The sequence below is a fragment of the Cyanistes caeruleus genome, chromosome 3 (assembly GCF_971803275.1).
Source record: "Cyanistes caeruleus chromosome 3, bCyaCae1.hap1.1, whole genome shotgun sequence".
NCBI lineage: Eukaryota > Metazoa > Chordata > Aves > Passeriformes > Paridae > Cyanistes > Cyanistes caeruleus.
In genome coordinates, this window is record NC_141703.1 from 26407010 (window position 1) to 26413208 (window position 6199).

Below are 6199 nucleotides of genomic sequence, written 5' to 3' on the forward strand. Positions count from 1 at the left end.
CATTGTCACTGGGGGGAAACAGCAAAGTTTGGTACCTTGCTGAGGAATGTTTGTGCCTTTAGCATCTCCCGAAGACTCATCTGCAGTCTTACTATACACCACAGTGATCCATTCTGCAGGTCACTTCAAGCCTAGTTCTGATTTTAATGGGAATAATGGCAGTTCTAAATACTCTCTTTTGGAGCAAGTGAATACAGCACATTCATTTCAGTTGACAAAAGTTAAGTATATGTAATATTTTCCTTCTGAAAATAAATGGAAATATCTTTAAAAATGAGCCTAAAATAGATATTTACATAAAAGACTTCTCCTTATGTTCTTCCAATTTGTATTCATTTTGGCTCCTTCAACAGCAGCTATTGGTGATGAAGTAGTTGAAAAACAACATAACTCATTGAATCAGAGTTAAATCACTCTAGCACCATGACCCATATATTCCTATTAGGTGACTTGCTACACTTGCATGGTTCCAAGTCCAAAGGAATGTGTGTTTCTCTGGGAACATATAGCTTGGAAAAAGCATATATGTGATAATAATAAAAAAGCATCCAGCTGAACATGGAAAGACATATCTATGAGTAACTGCTGCTGTACTTTTTCTCAAAATACATCTATTTATCAAAAATTTTCATGTCTGTGCAAGCATATTAAGAGATATTGGGTGATGTGGTAGTTATTGGAATCATTACAAAACCAACAAACCTGAGGAGAAAGCCAGTTTTTCAGCATTCTATTTACTATAGAGGACAAGCAATAGCATACACTGGTAAAATTTTGAAGCTTCACAGTTACAGTGAGTAAGCACTCAGTAAGAAAAGCACCGTTTTGCAGCTGGTTTCAATTACACCCATAGTGGATTTCAGGGCAGTTACATCAGCTCCTATATGCTGGGTAAATCAAGAGACTGATCAGCATGGATGAATTGTGCAAATAGAAGCTTGTGCTTCCTCTCTCAGTAATTTCACCTTCATTTTCTTCTGTGAACACACAGATTTCTCAAGAAGCAGTCAATGTTTTCAAAATAGGCTTGTAATGAACTGTAGGCAGGTTTTGCTTGTTCAGTGATCTGGCTGCTGATGAAATTATCTTCCCTGAGAACCCAGGAGTCTGTGATCATGTTGGCTGTTTTCAGTTGTCTGTTCAGAATTACGTTAAATTCTTGCCTTATGCAGGCACAATTTCTATTGCACTATTCATACTAGCAACACAAACATTTTCCCAGTTCAATCACTACGAGGCAGACTGCTGTTTGGAAGTACGTTTTAAATGGGAAGAGGAAGAGGCTTCACAAAAGATTATGTTGTTTGATGATAATTTAAAAGCAAACTGAGAATTGGAAAAAAAATCTGTAGGATAAATATGGCCTCTATAAGCTCTTAAAAAAACCCAGTTTTTATACTGGGGTTTATACTGGGATCCTCTAGGGCTGCAATTATAAAATTGGCAAGCCAAATACCATGATCAATTGCTTGTGTAGACATAATCTTTCCACCTCCTTTCCAGGCCTTCTCTGTCTCAACAGCCATTCCTGAAAAACCTCAGGAGTGACTGCCTGCACGTTCTTGTAGACAAGCAAGGAATCCCCCTGTGATGGTCTGAACATCCCAGTGATCTATTTCATTCTGCAGTTTGACTCGGGGGAGCAAGCTTCCTCTGAGGCAAGAGGCAAGGGAGGACGAAGTGTAGCTCCAAAATGATGTGGTAGGAAAAGGTGAATGCAGAGATGTTTTAAGCAGATCTGAGGGGACTGGTGTGTGTGGCTGTGGTGGAGGGTGCCTGAGAAGATGGTGAGGTTGTCAAGCTGCCCAAGCTGGGAATTGTTGACTTCACCAGTGCTGGCAGGTGCAGCAATGGGGGCTCACATGGCTGCAGGAGCCATAAGATGCCTGCGAGGAGAAGGTTCTGCAGCCACAGGAAGACTCTGGCTGTACCCCCTTTTGCCTTGTCTTCCCCTTCTGCTCTCAGCAAACCTGCGGTGAGGAGAAGCCTGCAGGAGCTGCAGACAATGTCTGCAGCTGAGGTGGAGGCAGGCAGGGCAGATTCTGCTGCCCACCAAGTGTCTGTGGCCATGGGCCACACATGGAGCTCACAGCAGATCTGCTTCCAAATGTGGGAAGAGGTGGGTGGGATGAAGATTGCCAGGGTCCCAGGACTGGTGGACAGCACAGTCCTTGTGTGAGCACTGTGAGGGCAAGGGGCTGGTGGACATACAGGGCTCTCAGTGGTTAGAGAGGCTGGGAAAAGAAGTTCTCTGGGAGCTGGGATAGAGGGCTGTCTTTGCTGGAGCAGCAGGGTACGGGTGCTGTAACCCACAGAGCTAACAAAGGGGAGCACGCTGAAAGGGCTTCAGTTGAATGAGGACTACAGTGATCTGTCAAAAAGAAGGACAAATTCCCATTCTGTCATTGCATGGCTGGCCAAAAACTTCAGAAAAACTCCGTGCAATTTCCTTTCCAGAAGAAAATGTTGTTTTGAAGTAAGCCTGTGCATTTCACAGATGTGCCAATATACCGGCTGACACAGCTCCTATTCCAAAGGAAGAATATATTATTTCTTTTTGATAGGAGGTCAAATAAAGAAGGGAATGGGCTGAAACCAAATTCCAGTGTATTTGTTATTTCCAAGCTCCTAATTCAGAAACACAGTGTTGCACAACATTTTTTGCGATTTCATCCATGATTGTTCTCTGAGGGATCAACGTTAAAAGACACACTCATGTGGACTGCCTGGGCAAATATCTCCTTAAAAATTCCATGAGGATGAAGAACAAGACTTTCTGGAAATCACTCAGTTCAAAACACTGTCCAGATTCCATTTGAAGGAAAAGACATGTACACTAATCAAGCACACAGAGAAACTTCCAGACTTCGATGGCAAATCTCATTTTGCTTTTACTTCTGCTCTCAGATAGGAAGACTGCTGTGCTCTTAAAAACCCTGTAAGCACCAATACTTCTTCCTCCTCCCTCTGTCCCCCAATAGGATCTTCTGGTTTTAGCTTCTCACTTTGGGATTTTCATAGCTATTCCACTCAAGAGAAAAGGGCAGAGGGTCAGCTAGAGCCCTGTACTGCACACTTCATGTTTAGCTGAGTTCTGGACTGCTCTGCACAGCTCTCTGCTGCATGAACCTGATCTAGAGAGCCTTAAGCAGCACAAATGTGACCTGAGTTCTTGAGTGATCCTTGAGTCCTCCAGTATCCTCTGATACATGGTCCTTCTCAGTTTAGCTGAGAAGAACCATCCTCTAAATCCTGCTTTTGTGAAAGCAAAACCAGAGAGCTCCACCCTTTCCAGCCCACGCTGCTGCAGCCAGGTGTGCGTGGTGTCAGGCAGCACAGCTGGCAGGGTTGCGCGAGCAACTACAGGGGACACGGGAAGGAACTGGGAAAAGGCTGGGAGTCTTGGGAAAGACACAGTAATATTCCTTTGGTTTAGAGTTCTAGTTCAGTCTGGTTTAGAGTTCTAGTTGTGTCTTCCCTCATCTCAGTCTTCCTAGTGTTTGGTTTTTTTCTTTAATAATGATTTATGAATTCATCTATACACAGGATAGACAATGAGCAAAGCCATAAAAATAAAACAAAGTGAAAGAAAAGGCAGTGCAGAGGTTGGAACGGTACCTGGAGTTACAGCAGTAGGATGCAAAAGGTCACAAAAGAAAAAAAAATCCACGTGAAAACAGATTCTGTTGACTCTTCTGTTGCCAGAACCAGCTTGGGTTATTTTCTGGGACTTCTTTCACTCTTTTTATAACTTTCCAGACTGGCTAAATTTCTCTATACTCTTCAAATTCAAAAGCAAGCTGTGGCTATAGTAGCACATCTGTCTCAGCAGTCACAGAATCACACACTCCTGTTTTCCCTTCCAGCACCACCAAGCACTCCCAAGTCACAAAGCTGAGGTCATTGCTTGCAGTTTTGCACCTTTCAGCCCATGCATGCCTGGGACCTTGCAACATGAGGATGTCAGCTGCGAAATACCCACCAAAACAAAAATGGCTTGAGGCATCATTGTCATGGGCTATCTGTGTCGAACAGATCGAGGGTGAAAAATGTTACCAAACCAGAACATCGCCCCTAGCCCCAGGTGAAGGGGAGGTTGGAACTCTCACAAGTTGTGGGAAACAAACTACAGAGAGCCTGGGGTAGGATCTGTACCTCTTCTGAGTAGCTGCTCTCCATGTAGTCACAAGCTGTCCTGAATTCACCTGCTTTTAAACCTACTGCAAAAGATATCCTGAAACAACAGCAGTTTTGGAGCAGTGTTTATAGAGAGTACCCACAAAGTGTTGGAGCAGCAGTACCTAAAGGGAAATTTAGGTTTGCTTTTCCTCACAGGTGGCAGCTGCCAGCTATGCACAGATGAATGTGCAAGGGTTCAGCTCAGTCTGCCTTCTTCTGAGGTTCCCAATATTTATCTTTCTGCCACCCAGCAAAAAGCATGTTCAGCTTTACCTCAGGCTACCTCGTTGTGCAATCTCAGACATCTTTATTCCCTCAGGCACAGCCCATTGCAGCAGAGCCAGTTTAGAGGAACTATCACGGCATGCACCAGAGACTGCATCATGTCCTGCAGGTCCCCATGGCTCCATCCCTGCTGACGCTGCTGATATTCCTGTTAATCCATGCTGCTGGTGGGGAAAGCCCACCCCAGATGTGCATCCCTTGATCTGTAGCTATGGAAACTGGGCTCACACTCCCCATTCCCCTGTGTCACATCAGGATCAAGTTTGTCTCATCCCAGGAAACAAGAGGAATTTCTCCTCAGGTTATTTCTCTCTGAGACAAATACTGAAAGACTCTTAATTCACAATTAGCCTCAATAAAGGGAAAAGACTGAAAAATTACAATATTATGTATTTAATCTCAGGGCAACTTCACGGTTGCCAGCTTTTCCTGGGAATCCATCCTGAGCTACAGCTCCTTCAGTAGCTCCCTCTCATTCTAGATGCAGATGTGGCCTCATTTTCCGGAACAAGAATCAACAACATAAATGTTTACATTGCAATAAAGCCTAAGGAGCCCTCCATTTCTCAGCATTTTCAAGGTGATCAGTAGTCAAAAGGCACCAGTGAGCAGCCACTCCTGTCAGCCTGCTCTCTGCCATGCAAAAGTCAGTGATTTCTGCTTATATGCAGCAAAAAGAATCATTATTGTTTCTGACTCAGTTCAGAGTATTTTGTCATGTCTGATTTTGCTGGAGGCTCCAGCCCTTCACGCCAAGTTATGTTATCACACAGCAAGAACAGCTAAATAGCCCCAGATGGCCCGGTTGGTTCACATTAGCCTCCTAGGTTTTTAGCAGCACTGTCATATACCCTGTTACTCTTGGACAGTGCAGAGATTGCTTTCTCCAGCCAGGTTTGTGAGCAGTCTAGGTGGATGCTCCAGGGCTCCGTTCGGAGACTCGGCGAGCTTTGGCTTGGCGCGTGTTTAAAGTATTCTGGGTTTGAAAAAACCATATCCCTGTGTACTACCATAAAGGAATGTGGATGATACTCTTGTGGTTATCCACAACATCTTTGTGGACATTTTGGGAAGAAAAGCAAATAGCACCCTTCCAAATATTTTGAAATGCTACCTCTGACTGCGAGGGAGAAAAAGTTTTAAAAGAAATTAGGCTGTCATGAGTTATTTGGACTAATAACCACCAGTAGAAGAATAAGTTAACTTCTAAAAATATTGTTCAGCTGAAACCTCTGTGTCTGGTTTTGGGGGAATTTTTTACTGATCCACTCAGTAATGCACACACTGTAAAGATTAAACTTCCACCAACTTGATAGGCAGGTTTAAGACATTTAAGACAAATTCATCATACAAATGTTGTCCTGCATAAACTGAGAGACAAGGCATGGTTGGTAGTGAGTGCTGTGGAGGAGCATCATCACCCATCTTCTTTTAAGGTGGCTCATTTTATTGGCAACAACTCCAGTGGTCTCAGCCAAGGTATTCTAACTGCAAAAGTTGAACAGTGGTACAGTATAACAAATTTGCTAGATTTGCTGAAGTGCTAGGTTTGGAATTTGTGATTCAAGCATTCCTTCAGTGGGACACAACAGATACTTTGACAACTTGTTTAAAAGAAAAATCTGGTCTCCATTATGTGCAAGTGCTATGTCATGTAAAGTTGAAATAGGAAGACACCATTCTTTTAGCTCAGTTTTGGTCATTATGACTACATCCTGCCATTGATCTATATCTA